Source organism: Mirounga angustirostris, unplaced genomic scaffold (genome assembly GCF_029215605.1).
Source record: "Mirounga angustirostris isolate CCGP_5_RB_7025 unplaced genomic scaffold, mMirAng1.0.hap1 SCAF_4, whole genome shotgun sequence".
NCBI lineage: Eukaryota > Metazoa > Chordata > Mammalia > Carnivora > Phocidae > Mirounga > Mirounga angustirostris.
Window position 1 is genome coordinate 174,016,710 of NW_026991712.1, and position 15,091 is coordinate 174,031,800.

At 54.6% G+C, this 15,091-nt stretch overlaps 1 long non-coding RNA gene across 5 annotated transcripts in view; it reads right to left on the reverse strand.

Annotated features, from left to right (window-relative positions):
* Positions 1 to 15,091, reverse strand: part of LOC135364219 (uncharacterized) — a 55,570-nt gene that overhangs the window by 20,895 nt on the left and 19,584 nt on the right. For 2 of the 5 annotated variants that reach the window (XR_010411066.1, XR_010411067.1), the window contains exons 2-3: positions 5,202 to 5,900; positions 3,578 to 3,718 (exon numbers count right to left, since the gene is read on the reverse strand). This is a non-coding gene — a long non-coding RNA (uncharacterized LOC135364219). The other 3 variants (XR_010411069.1, XR_010411070.1, XR_010411068.1) reach the window with 3 other exon arrangements.

Consider the following 15,091-nt stretch of genomic DNA (forward strand, 5'->3'; position numbering starts at 1 on the left):
AAAGATTTTATTTATTTATTTGACAGAGAGAGACACAGCGAGAGAAGGAACACAAGCAGGGGAGGTGGGAGAGGGAGAAGCAGGCCTCCCGCTGAGCGGGTAGCCCTATGCAGGGCTTGATCCCAGGACCCTGGGATCATGACCTGAGCCGAAGGCAGACACTTAACAACTGAGCCACCCGGGTGCCCCTAGCCACTTGGCTTCTAAAGGCACATTTACTGGTGCCCCATTCTGTGCCCGGCCCTGGGCTCAAGGATCCCACCCTGCTGGAGGGGAGCCTCTGCGCTAGTGGCACAGAGAGTACTTGCTCTACCCTGGAGGACCTCCTGGGGGAGGTGATCCAAAGCTGGGTCTCACAGGATGAGTAGGAGGTGGGCAGGTCAACGAATGAGGGTCCACATGTGGCACCAAGCAGTCACAGTCGGACTAATGTGACTTCGTGAAGGAACTCTGGGAGACAGGAAGGGACAGGAAGGGACGTCTGGAGTCCAGAGAACAATTAGGGGCAGGTGCTGGGATCCAGGTGGCCTGTGGACATCCCAGCTGGAGCTGACTATAGAATGTTTTGGCCTAGGGGCTGAGGACTCCTCAGGCCACAGTTGGAGGCAAGGCCATGGGAGCAGACAGGACTGTCAAGAGAGGCTGCAGAGGGCAGCTGTCAGCAGGAACGAGGTAGGAGAATGCCAGCAGCCCCCAGCTTAGAGCAGGAAGAGAGGTGCAGGACTGTGCTCCCCAATGTGTTCCCCACTCAGGAGGACAAGGTCTTCAGACTCTGTTCCCAGTACCCCCCACTCAGCACAGGGAAGACACATGGCAGGTGCTCAGCAAACGTTCGGGTTTTTTAAAAATCCTTTCAGTTGGATCAAGGAAACCAGGAGGGGTGGGGGAAAGTGAAGCCTAGGGGAGTGGGTCCGCCAGGAGGAGGGAGCAGCTTCCAGCCTCAGGGCCGCTGGGAGGTCAAGGCCACTGGTTTGGGCTCCAGGCGGGTAAAGAGGGACTGGCAGACAGTGAGTATGGAAACTCTCTCCAGACCTTCTGATGGAAAATAGACCAGGCAGAGGGAGAAGGAGGGAGGGGAAGGGGGGCTGAAGGAGGCTGAGGGGAGCAGGAGGGAGAGAACAGCAGCGCAGGGGAGTGTGGAGACAAGGAAGGCTCTAAATACCAAACCAGCTGCTTGCTGAGTGACCTCAGGAGAGTCGACTCTCTGAGCCTCAGTTTCCCCAACTGTAAAATGGAAGGGAAGTAGCCCCATGTGGGTTACAGGGAACATCAAATGAGTGAACCATGTGAAGCATCTAGCACAGTGTCCAGAGCGCCACAGGTCCCCAGAGAAGATACCACTGTCACCCTCTCATGTGAGCCCCACTCTACCCCCCTGTTTGCACATGAAGAAACTGAGTCACAGACAGATGAGCAGCTGGCCAGCACCCAAGCTCTCAGTCCCACCCCAAACACGCAGCAGCACCAGCCCCTTGCTGCCGTGGGAAAGGTACCTGGCCCCGAGCCCGGTACGAGAGACATCTGTTGATTGAATGAATGGGACAGACTGAGACAGAAACCAGAAGAAGGCTGTCCTGGCCTGGGGTCAGCAGTGCTGCAGAAGAAAAAGAGGGACCCCAGAAGGTAGCCAATCCGAGCCAGGCTCAGAACCCCAGGCACCACCCACCGCAGGGATTCTCACTCCAGAGTGTCCCTCACGTTCACCCGGAGAGCCTGTTAAAACTCAGATTCCTGGACCCCACCCCGGACCTACTGAGTCCAAGTAGCAAAGGGAAGAGTTCAGGGATGTGCACTTCTAACCTGTGCCCAGGTGAGGCCAAAGCAGCTGGCCCCTGGGCCACAATTTGAAAGAGATGGATGGACATGCCCTTATTTTATAGAGGAGAGAACCAAGGTCCAGAGAGGGAAAGAACTAAGAATGAGATCACAGGCAAAGCCATACAGGGCCTGACTGATAAGCTAGCTGGTTGTCCAGGTCCCAGGCCACTGTCACTCCTGCAGTGCCTGCAGGAGCCCCAGAGGGCAGAGTGGAAGGCAGGGACAGGGAGAGCCGAGAGAAAGAAGGAAGAGAAAGTACAGGATAATAGCTCACATCTAAGGCAAGCACAATTCAAGAGGTAACGCCGATTGCCAAGCCCTCACAGCTGCCATGTGTCAGGACATGAACCCAGATCTGTCTGACGCTAGTCGACCCCCAAACCACCTATCCACACTGCCTCCCAGAGAAGCCAGAAAAGGAAGAAGGGAGAAGAGGAAGGGGCAGCCGCAGCAGGTCTGGCAGAGGCCCCAGGAGAGAGAGGAGGCTGGGCCTGTGCAGAGAGGGGGCAGTGTGCCCTCTGTGCCAGGCCAGGTGGCCGAGCCAGGCTGGCTGCTGCGGGCCAGGGAGCGCCTGCCCATCTCGGTGCCCCACGGTTGCCATGCCGACCCCCAGGCTGTGTTTGCGGATGTTGTATTTGATTTCACACTTTTGGAACTCCAATTACGTCATTTCGCAACACAGGGTTGCCATGACAGCCAGCCCCATGTTCCCGGGTGGCTCATACCTTGGGAGAGGGGGAGGGGCTAGCTGGCTCCCCCCCACCACCACCAAAAGTTAACCCAGAACCCATTCTGGGGAGGCCAGGAATGTGGGGCTGGGAAGCACCTTAGGGATCAGTTAACATCTACATTTTGTGATGGGGAAACTGAGGTCTGGATGGCGAGGATACACTTCCTGACCCCATCCCCAACCAATGCGCTCCCCTCGCCCCATGCCCCACACCCCTTCTGATGGAGTCTTTGCACACCTGGCTGCTCATGGGCTGAGGGGCTGACAGCTGGCGCCCCCAGCAATCAGCCTGGCCGCCTGCCCTGACCCTGCTCTCTGGGGATCCAAAGCCCCTGGTCAATATGCTACATTTACAGACTCATGCATGAGCAAGTGTGGAGGTGGGCTGGTGTCAGACTGGGTTCAAATGCTGGCTTCCCACTAACTAAGAATGAGCTCTAGCCAAGTGGGGCCCCCTCATTGAGCTTCTATTTCTACACCTGAAAACACTTCCAGAGGTAAAAGAAACTCCAACTAACACTATTGCATCTACTAGGTTAATAGGTGTTCTAGTAGATGCAATAGTGTTAGTTGGGGTTCCTTCCTTCCTTCCTTCCTTCCTTCCTTCCTTCCTTCCTTCCTTCCTTCCTTCCCTCCTTCTTTCCTTCCTTCCTTCCCTCCTTCCTTCCTTCTTTTTTTTGTCATTGCCCTGTCATCGTATCATCGTAGCTAAGTTCTAGACTCTGCAACCAACCTGCTCTGTGACTTTGGACTTTGGGCAACTGACTTTCCTTCTCTGGTCCTCTAAGCCAGTAATGTGATGATCTTTCTCCAAAGCTCACTCCCTCACCATTGGACTCTCCATTCCTTAGCCCTAAATTCCAATTATTTACCCTCTTTATCTGCTGGCTTCTATCTACTGGGTAAAGGCAGAAAGGCTGCTGGGCTTAGTTCAAAAACCTCAGCATAGGTCCCAGCTCCCACTCACTAGCTGTGGGAAGAGAGCAAATCTGTCCATGGCCAGATGTCCATGGCTCCCGTCTTTCTTACCTGTAAACTGGGATTAGCAATCCTTCCCTCACCTCTGGGCCAGAGGCTCCCGGAGAGGATGCAAAGCTTCTCAAAAGGGCACAGGACTTTTTCATCACCAAGATCACAGCCATCCTTGCGAAGGATCGGTCCCCCAAAAATCTGAGAAACAAACAGCTATTTAAATTTCCATTTTTTAGATGAGGAAAATGAGAGCCAGAGGGGTGACAGGAGCTGCCCAATTTTAGCAAAAAGAAAAAAAAAATCCTGAAAAATGTGTATCGTTACTGCAGAGGAGGCCATGTCCTGGAGGCAGTATCACAACGATGACCAAGGAGACCGCTTAGTGCCCCCAGTGCCACCCAACTCCCCACCCAGCCTCCGCGGCCCTGGATGTTTCCCCAGACCCGGAGCCAGGACCGACACGAACTGTTTCCCCTTGGTGCCGCCTCCAGCTTTCACACGCTCGAGTTTGCTGGAAAAATCAAACACTGCCACGTGTGCAGGTGACACTTTCTGGGCACGTGCTCATTCCGGCCAGTGCAGCCCTGCGAGTCACTCTGGGGCCCAGCCTTTGGGCATGGGCAGAGCACAAGCTTGGGAGTCCGACTGGCCCGGGTTCAAGTCCTCGCTCCCCGACATGGTCCCAGGCCCTCGACCCTCACAGGTGCAGCCTCCTCATCTGTGAAGTGGGAATGATAATGCTCATTTCTGAGTCATCCAGAGGATGAACTGACACGGCACGTCCCGGCACAAAGTTGCTCACTAAATGGCCACTCCTGCCTTTCTTCCAGGCAGCCAGCTCCATACTGGACGCTGGGGACCCAGAGAACTGAGGCCACGGTCCCTGCGGCTGAAGAGCTTTTTCACCAGCTAATGGGTGTGGCCAAACGGATCCTCATGAGAGAACTAAAGACCATAAGCTCCAGTCAAATGCTGAAGGGACGCATCCAGTGAGTTTCTAGTGATTGTGAGCTCAGAGAAGGCAGATGCCACTGGGAGCTGGAGGAGTCAGAAAAGACTTCCTGGAGGAAGAGGAGGGAAACTGAAGGACTGCCAGCAGATAGTCACGGCACAGCCGATGGGGGAGCCGTATGGAGGCCAGGAGGGACGGTGCAGCGACAGCGACACCGAGGAGTTGGCTCTAGAGCAGCATTTGGAAGCGTGAATGGGCCGTGTGAAGGACAGACGGCGGCAGGGTCGCCGTGAGCATGCGGGCAGGCAGAATAGTACTTGCGGAGTCACAGAGGTGTGACATGGCCCAGGCACACGAGGAAGTACTGGACCAAAAAGAAGGAGGTGTTGGCTGGAAAGAAAGACAGAGGGCAAATCAGGAGAGCCTTGAAAGCCAGGCAAAAGGGCTTAGAGTTAGTCCCATAGGCAATGAGGAGTCACAGAGGCTTCTATGGAAGGGACTGACATGAACAGATTGGAGGTTTAGAAAAACAGTGTGATTAAGAGGGCCTGGGCTATGGACACTGAGAGTAAAGTTGGAGGCGGGGGACCAGAGGGAAGGTTCTGTGGTGGTCCCACTGACAATCAAAAGCTATCAAGGAGACCCGGGATGGACTTGAGACAATTTAGGAAGTAAAACTGCTAGATCTTTATTATGGCAAACTACACAGAACATAAAATGTACACTTACACCACTTTTAAGAGTTCTGTGGCGTTAATCAGTTCACCTTGTTGTGCAACCACCTCCACCGTCCAGGTCCACAATGTCTTCTTTTTCCACAACTGAAACTCTGTCCCCATTAAATGTTAACTTCATCCCCGCCTCCCATTCTACTTTCTGTCTCTATGAATTTGAGGACTTTTGGGACCTCCTTTAAGTGGAATTATACAATGCCACTTGCTTTTTGTGACTGGCTTATTTCACTGAGCATCATGTCTTCAAAATCCGTTCATGTTGTAGCAGGTGTCAGGATTTCCTTCCTTCGTAAGGCTGAATGATATTCCGTGGTATGGATGGACCACACTCCATTTAGCCATTCATCTGTCATGGCCGCCTGGGCTGCTTCCACCATCGGGCTGTGATGAAAAGCACGCCATGAACATGGATGTACAAATACCCCTTTGAGACCCTGCTTTCAATTCTTTGGGGTTTGCACTCTGAAGTGGGATTTGCTGGATCGTATCGCAAGTCTATGTTTAACTTCTTGAGGAGTTGCCATATCTTTCATGCTGGCGGCGCCTCTTCACACTCCCAGCCAGCCCTGCGCACGGGTCCCAATTCCTCCACATCCTTGCCAGCGCCTGTTATTTCTGGGTTTTGATAACAGCCGTCCTAATGGGTGTGAGGCAGTAAATTGCTTGATCCTGATGAATGACAGCATGGGAGGAGCTGAGGGGAGAGGAGCATGAGGAGAAAGAGAAGGATTCTGAGTTTGCAACTTGGCCACCTAAGTGGATGAAGATTCACCTGCTGAGCTGGGTCCCTGGGAGGGGAAATCGGCAGGAGGAAGAGCCCACAGGCCACTGAGCTTCAGGGTTCTGTGGGACATCCTGGTTGAAGATGGGAGTCTGTAGGTCTGGGAGAGTCTGTGCTACAGATAGGAAAATCACCGGCATACAATGTGAAGCCACAGCAAGAACAAGGTGACTTAGGAAGTATAGGATATGGAGAAAAGGGGGGAGACCAAGAACTGAAGCCTGGGGTCCCTCCATTTTAGGAGCAGAGCAATGAAGGCACCCACCAATGGAGCCAGAGGAGAAGCCTAAGAGATAGGAGGAAATCTAGAAAACCATTCTGAGGTTGCATCGTCTAGGATGGGGTTCTGCTATAAGCAACAGAAAATCCCAATCGGTGGCTTAATCAAGATAACAGTCTCCGTTTTCTCTTGTATAAAAGAGGTGAGGGGGAGGCAGCCCACCACCATCATAGACTCAGGCCTCTCTATCTCTAGCTCTGCTTCTCCTAGCCCTGATTTCCACATTCAAGGTCACTTCATGGTCACAAGATGGCTGCTGTAGGTCTAGCCATCACGTTCACGTTCTGGCAGCAAGAAGGAAGAAGCAAAAGCTGATTTACCTCCTAGCTGAGACCACCCAAACTCTTTTAAAGGGCTTTCTGGAAGGCCCTTCCCACTCTGCCCCCAGAGCTGACACCTCACTGGCCAGCCCCTGGTGCGAGGGAGGTTGGGAAATGTGGTCTTTCAGCAGAGCACTCTGCTTTCCCAGAAGTCTGAGTTCTGTCAGTAAGGAACCCGGGGAGAATGGCTGTAGGGGAGGCCACTGGCAGGCTCTAACACAGAAGGGAAAAGAACTCTCCAGAAAGAAAAAGTAGTAAGATGCATTAGCGAAGGTGTAAAGGGTTAACCACTGGATTAGGCAATGAAGTCTGCAGGAGGACAAGGGAGGGCAGACAGCAGTGGCTTGAAGCGTGAAGGAGGGACATGAAGACATGTTGGCTGACCACACTTGGGACCAGCTTGCTACCCAGAGAGAAGATGCCCTGGTTTGGGGTCCTTCCCTGGGAGATGAGAGGACCAGGCATAATAGGCTGTGAGAGTGGGGCCAGAGAAGGGAGGGGAGGGGAGGGGATGGGACGGGACAGAGAGAACAGGAATCAGTGAAGGTGCGGGGCTCCAGGGGTGAGGGGGGACAGTAAGGGTCCAGAAGAGAGAGGAGGGAGCAGCGGGCCACACACCACGCAGGCGGCCTCCACCTGGGGATCAGAGGACAAAGGATGGCATGACGGGGGTGGATGGTTGGGGTGGGAAACCAAGGATGTTCCCACCAAGGCCTTGGTTCTTGACAAGGCAGTGGGCACAGTCACCTCTTCCCTGGGGACGTGGATGCAGCTCTGGGGGGCGGAGGAGGGTAGTGATGAGGGCCTGGAGAGGGGACCGCCCGCCACAAGAAAAGCGAGTGCTAAGGGCCCACTGCGACTGGAAAACGTGGGTCAGGAGCGGCTGTGACCCACTGGGGAGTGACTTCCTTCAGCAACACTCTGGTGAGCAAGCAGTGGAGAGAGGAAGGTGGGTGATGGGGACTGGGGCTCTGGGGCAGATGGAGACCTGGTGGGGGGAAAGGAAGTGCTCAGCAGAGCAACACCGAGGGTCTCCGTGCACGGTCCAGGAGGGTGGGAAGTGGTTCCCATCAGGGCGGACGGCTCGGAGTTAGGGTTCCAGAGGGGGCAGTCCTGAGGGGCAAGGCCCAGGGAGGCAAAGGCAGCGGGCAGCTGAATGGATGATGGTGGCACGGAGTAGAGGGAAGGGTGTGAGCCAAGTCTCCAAGGAATGGGGAGGGTGGCAGGTGGGGTGGTGGGGGCAGAATCAAGGAGGACCCCAGCCTGACAGAAGATGGCAGGCTTATGAAGGAGGTCCCCAAGGGAAGCAGGGTCCTAGAAGGGCTGGGGAGTCAGCATCAGACAGAGGAGGTGGTGGAGCATCTGTGAGCCGTAAGGACACCCGGGACCAGTACATGGGACCAAAGACCTGGGCAGCGACAGAGTTGGTGAGGGGAAGGAGGCAAGGCAGTAAGGGGATGAGAGGAAATTGAGCTTGTGGGGCAGACTTGGTTATCCCATTTCACAGATGAGAAAACAGAAGCCCGGAGAGAAGAGACTCACCCACGGCCACACGGGGTGACTGAACTTGAACTGGCCCGAGGCCTCTGCTCCCACCACTCAAGCCTGCACAGTTCCCTTCACTCTCCAGGCCCCCATTTCCCCATCCAGAAAATGAGAAGAGCTGGTGTGGTCACTGGACCCTAGCTGTGGCCCATGAAGATTGGGCAACGGCCTGAAAGTTCTGGGGGCGAGAGATCCCTTCCCCTGGCCCTGCCCTTTTCACTGAGTCACCCCTGAAATGACAGAACTTTAAAAATTTCAAGTCTGTGTTGGGTCCTCAGAGGGGCTGAGTCACCGAAAGGCTGGAGGCTGGAGGAAGCCAGTGACTGCTGCAGGTGATGTCGGGCTGCCTCCAGGACCATGACCCAGGTGCCCTCTCTCACCAGGGCCTGCCTCACATCCAACCTTGCTACCCCGTCTATGCTGATGTCCATCCGCTACACGCCACTGGGCCCACCTTCCCACAGCCAGGCTGCTCCTTCTCCCTCTCCCGCTCTGAAGTCCTCCATGGCTCCCCATCACCTAAAGAAGTAGTCAGGTTCTTACACAGCCTGCCAGGTCCTTTGTGATCCAAACCCATTGCCTCTGTAGCAACACCACCCACAAGTCCTCCCCTCCACACTCTTGCTCAGCAACTCCAGGCCAGGGTCACACCACCCCGCCACCTCCACCCAATGGAGGATGCTCATTCCTCTCTGCCAATCCAAATCCTACAAACATACAGCCATAACCCCAATGTTTCCATGTCCTCCAGGGTCATCCATGGCCTTAATTTCAAAATACAATCATTCCAAACTCCATGCCCCAAACCGCAGGCGATCCAGTGCTCTTCTGGGTATTTCTGACCCCCTAGCAGGCTACGGCTCCCACCTCCTAGTTCTGCTCTTGGCCAGAAGCACGTCTCCACCGTATCCTGCGTCTGCCAGCCCTTCTCTGCACCTGCGTGCAGTCTCTGCCCTGACTGCCTCATCCCGAGGGCCCCACAGACTTGAGGCTGTGTGAGCCATAGTCCTCACAGAAGGTTCGGGGAAAGGAGAGGGTTCTGAACCTAGCCAGCAGCACCATCAAAGTGAATGTTCCACTTACTGTCCAGAACGTTCCAGGGCCCTCCCTGCCAGCCCGCTCCCTGGCTCTGGCTGCCCTCATGCTCCCAAGCCCCTCTCTACCGAGGGGACCCTGTTCGTATCCACTCTGTTCCCAGTCCAGGGCCTCCCAAAGTATCCGTGCAGCGGCCAAGAAACAACACCCAAACTCCTGCTCCTCCTTACACAGAACCACGTCCTTCACTTCTCCTCCCAGACCAGGCCGCGTGGTGCGACTGGGGACCTTCCCTTTTCTTTCATAACCAAAAAGGGCCTCTCAAGGGGTCTCCCATAGCAAAAACACAGGCCCCTTCGGTGACAGCCCCATCCCAAGCAAGGGCAGCTAGCTGCCTTTAGCCCCTTACTTAAGTAGCAATGTTTTTGTTTTCACAGAATAGAATTTTAGAGTCAGTAGCGGAACCACCAAGTCCAAGGTCATTTAACAGATAAGAGGTGGACTGAGACCCAGAGATCAGGATCCCACACAAAGCAAGCCCAGCAGTTTAGTGCCAAGCCTGGGCCAGAACCTAGTTCTCTGACTCGAGCTCTTGGGCTTCCCTACTCCCCACATCGCCTGCTCTTCCGTGTCCAGGACAAAGGGGAGGAGGTAAGGAGGGAACTGGCATCTACTGGGCACCTACTATGTGCCGGGCCTGGTACTAAGCACTTTCTGGGAATGATGCCATTTAAACCTCAGGTCTACTCTATTATCCCCATTTTACAGACGAAGAAACTGACACGCAAGGAGGAAGCCCACAGTCAGCCACTCAAGGTCTATCAGCTCAGCCCTGCAATTATAACCAAGCCCAATTCTTTAAGGATCATACCCAGCTCGGTCTGAAGTGGGGTTCCTCTTCTGCACAACAGTAAAAGCAGACGCTGGCGGAGTCCTTGCTTGTGGCCAGCACCGTATGAACATTTCCCATGATTCACCCCCATCCCGGGAAGCTGTAGAATTATTCCCATTTTACAGACAAGCAACCCGAGGCTCGGAGAGGTGAGGTGTCTCTCACCGTGGATTAGTGGTGGAGGGAGACTCACACCTAGATCCATCTGGCTCTAAGGCAATATTCTCTCCACTCCCCTTCTCCCTTCCTGCTTGGGAGAGGCAGGTGTGGGCACCAAGGCCTGTTCCTGCCTCTCCCCTCTATCCTACCAGCTCCAGGGCCTCATTTAGCCCCACTCGTGGATTCGCTTTTGGGCACCTGGAATGTGGTTCTGGACATCGTGTCAGCCTAGAAGGGGCAGCCCCTCCTGCCCCGCACTTCCCGCCCAAGCTCTGCACAGAGGATTCGGTCTATGGCTAGGAGAGACCCCTCTGGGCAAAACCCAGGCAGCCTGGCTTAGGTTGTTCCTCACTGGAAGTTCACTCCGGGACTGAACTAGCTGACCCTGGGGTCTCATCCCGGCCAAGATGGGGCAACCCCCTTCCTCCAGGCACTTTCACCACCGCCCTCCCCTCCCATCCGGTTGCTGAGGAAGAGGCATTCAGCTCCTTTATACCAGGAGGTGGGATAGATCTGCAGATCTGAGGGACGTCTCCCCTCGAGCTCCAGGGTTGCCAGCAACAGAATCCAACTGGGCTTCCTTCCGCTGGAGGGGCATTGACTGGGAGGCTGCAGGGGGCTCACAGTGGAGGGCCGCTGGGAGAAGCAGGTGCAGACTGAAGCCCAGGAGAAGGAGGGCTTGAATCTGTCCCAGCAGCCCCAGCAACCTCTCAGCTCAGAGCCGCCCCCCCCCCAATCTCAGAATGACCCAGTCCCTGTGGCTGACAGAACACGGTGACCAGGCTGGCTTTTGCAGGTCACACGTTCCACCCCTGAGAGTGGGGAGCCTCATGCAAACAGCAGACTAAGGGTGGACAGGGGTGAACCCCAGGGCTCCCGGACACTGGACAGTCAAAACCCAACCATCTGCCTCTGCAACAGACCTCAGACATTGCTTCCTCCACGTAGGCAGACTAGAGGTTTCTCTGGCTTAGACATCCCTAGAGACGGTAAACAGCCAGGGAATAACCTCAACTCCAATCCCAGCTCCATTTCAAGCCACGAAACCTTGGCCAAGTCACTTCACCTCCCGGAGCCTCCACTTCCTCATCTGTAAAATGGAGAGAACACTGACCCCTTGGAACTGTGAAAAATTAAGAAGTTGGTTGCAAAGACACACACCATGGTACAGCCCCTGTAGCAGGCCCACAGAAAAAGGCCACCTTTCTCTCTTAATCAATCCCACTGGCTGATTGAATCCTTTCTCTTGTCTTATCCAGATTGCCCACTGGCCCCATCCTCAAAGCCTGTGGGAAAGTAACGTCTCATCGGGTGACTACAAGAGCAGGGCTCATTGGGTGGGTCCTACCAGCCCCAGATGGAGACACCTCCCGGGCCCAGCCTGGAGCCCCTGAGATGTGATGACCTGCCCTGAGTCACCGCGACAAACAAAGCCTGCAGCTCCCCCCGGAAATGGCCCCCCTCCCACGTGAGCCCATTTATCGGCAGCATCTGGGCCCAGCCAGCGCCGCCAGGGCCGGCAAGGCACTTGATGAAGCCCCAAGCCTGGACCTGCCAGGCCTCGTTGGAAGCAGAGCCGCTGGGCTCCCCTCCCTGGGCCCCCCTCCCTGGGCCAGGCCACCTGGGGCTTCAGAAGTGCTGGCGGCAAAGGGCCCCGTACTTCATCCCGCAAGTGTCTCCCCACCCTTGGCCCACTCCTGCCACCTTTCTCACAGTGGCCAAGACTCTGCCCCAGGCTCCCCCTCCTCTTACTCACCCACCAGAGGCCGCAAACGGCTGGGCCCCGGGCCAGATCCAGGCTGCAGACAGGTTCTGCGGATAAAAGCATGGCCTCTGGAGCCAGACTGGCATTTTCGAGCTCTGTGTCCTTGGGCGAGTTACCTGGCCGCTCCGAGCCTCTGTTTCCTCATCTGCAAAGTTGAGATAAACACCTCACAGAGTTGGTGTGGGGATGAGGAGCTTGGACTAGTCCACAGGAAATACACCCCAATTTTGCCTTTTATTAAATTTGAGCCAACATTTTAAAATAAGGAGATTTCACAGAAAAAATCCAGGTTTCTGGCTCTTCTTGAAAAACCAAAAGATTTGGGAAGATCCATTCCTTCAAAGCACCAGCTGGCCTCCCTCTGCAGCCAGTGGTTCTCGGCCCTGGCTGGACCTTAGAATTGAATTAGGTTCAATTTAGTAGCTGCGCCTGGGGAGTTACTAAACTATTTCGCTGCCTGGGCCCCACCTTCGACCAATTAAGTCGGCTTCCCCAGGGATGGGGTCCAGGAAGCCTACGTCATAAGGGTACCCCTGGTGATTCTAAGGGGTCGCCAGGGTCCAGGGCCTCTGCTTTAGGCAAACTATGAACTTCCCAGTTGGCCATGGTGACATTTGCTCTTTATCATTTCACAATGGTTTATTTTAATTAGAGAACAATTATTGGATCCCTGCCCCTTTAAAACTGGGAAATAGAAGGAGACCCAGAAGACCACAGGATCTCACGCACACCTGACTCAGCTCATTCATGTGCCCACCTGGCCCTGCAAAGCAGCAGCCTGTGACCCTTGTCTCTGCCCTCCCCCTGGCCAGCCTTATCCACGTACCATCTCAAAGACCAGTAACTTCCAAGCCCTCACCTTTAACCCAACCGCCTCTCTCGCTGAGCACAGCAAGAACCCTTGCTTCTCAGTGCCTTCATCTCTAATGCCTTTCCTGCCTCCTTCCCTGGCAAAATTCTACTCATCCTTCATGGCCCTGCTCAAGGGCCACCTCCTCCAGGAGGCCCTCCTCAACTTGCCAGGAAAAGCTAAAGTCCTCCTCCTTGAAGTCTCCCACTAAGCTGGGAGCTTGTCAAGAGGGAGGTTATACCTGGAGCCCCAAGACTTAGTTTGGAACCTAGCTTCCGGACCTCACAGCCTCTGCATTCACACAGCTTCCCTCCCTCACCACTCCCCTTCGCACAGGCCTCTCCTCTCCTGGCCTCTGGGCCTCTTTCCATATCTCCATCAAGCTTCAGTTCCTACTACTGACTGCCCCCATCTCTCCTCATTTCTAAGCTCAGGATGGCATTTGCTCAGGCCACTCCAGCTTCTCACTGAGCCACAATGGGGCCCTGGATTGGCTACTCTTGGGTCAAGGAGGGGAGGGGGTCATGAGGTGCAAACATGGACTCCTTGAGCAGGGATGAGGACAGGAGAGCCTCCTCTTCATGGCCACGGCAGACTCACTGACTGCCATGCGCTGTACACTTCCCCTGCTGGGTCTCAGGGTTCCCTCTGCTGACACCTTCAATGACCCCACTCCTCTCTGTTCTCTTCCCTTGCTCAGCTCCTCCCCAGTCCCCTCTCCCGTCTCCAGGCTTCCACTCCATCCAGAGACAGCTCACGGGCACGGGGCCTGCCTCCTCCTCTCCCTCCTCTTGCAAACAAACCTGTGCATGGTGACTTCATAAGACGTCTGGAGAGGTCATCCAGAGTAACTACAGGATGCGCAGTTAGATTCGAAGTTCAGACACACAATGAATAATTATTTAGTATAAGTGTGTCCCAAATACCGCATGAGACATACTTATTCTAAAAAAATAGTATTTGTTGTTTACCTGAACTTCGTATTTAAGGAGACATCCTGTATTTTCGTTTGCTAAATCCAGCAACTCTAAGGAGTCTCCTCAGCGAGGCCAGGGCCAGCGGAACTCACTCTCCACAGGGAAAACAGGTCCCTGCTGCATCTTGGTTGAGTTACACTGAATGTGCCTTTTCCAAGAAGCCCATCGATCGGGGGTGATGACAACTGGATGCTTTTCTAAATGAGTCTCAGAATTCCAGCACCACTCCACCCACGTGTCCCTCAGGGCCCTGGAGTGGCTTGAGAGAAAGGGAGTCTTTGGCTCCCGCAACCCAAGAGTCCAATCCGTGTTACCAGGACCCAGCTCCTCTCTCTCCAGCTCACTCCCTCTCCTATGTGTCGCCTCCGCTGACACGCAAGCCCTTCACCTTCACCTTGTGCCACTGCAAGACCTTCGTCCCGCTCTACAGCTTAAATCCTCCAAGCCGTGGTGGGCGCCTCCTTCCCAGCAGCCCCAGCAAAACTCTCGCAGCTTCTCCTTGCCTCTGATTGGGTCATTTCCCCATCTCTGAGCCAATCACTGTGGCCAGGAGAATCCAATGCTCTGATTGGCCAGACCTGAGTCACATGCCATCTCTGGAGCCAGTGGGAGGAGCCAGGCCCCCAGAGCTCTTTCTGGGTGCTGCGCTGGAGGGAGGGAAAATGGATCCTGCCGGGGGTCCGAGAAAGCCGGATGGCCGCTGTGATCCTGCAGGATACACCCTCTGCTCATCACACCCTCGCAGCTGTGATTCTGACATTGTCAAGAGGAGCACCTCTTTTCCATGTGAGCATTTTCCCAGATTTTACATTTAGTATTGGTTAGATGATAAACCACCTAATAATTTTTTTAAATGTGAATTCAGGAATTCCTTGGAACTGATCTGTGTTTCATTCATCACTTCAGCATCAACATGTATCTATGTATCCAGTCTGCAGACAATGCCTAATGCCTGAGAATGCACTATGACCTTGAGGACCCCTCACAATTAGGCTAGTCTGCCTTCCCAAGAATGGACCCATGGTGGAATAGCCAGAACCCGGTGTGAGATCACCCAGCCTGTGTTTGACAAGGCTTCTCAGTGAGTCACAGACCCCTTTGCCTCCTTGTCACAGCCCCTTCTGCAGGTGTATCACTGAGGACTCTGGTTGCAAGCAACAGAAATGAACCTTGTTAGCTTCAGCAAAAGGAAATATACTGGAAGGCTACCGAGAGCTCACAGAATCTGTAGGGGGCTGGAGCCCCAAGCTTGGGGACCGAGGATGTTGCAGAGGTTAAATA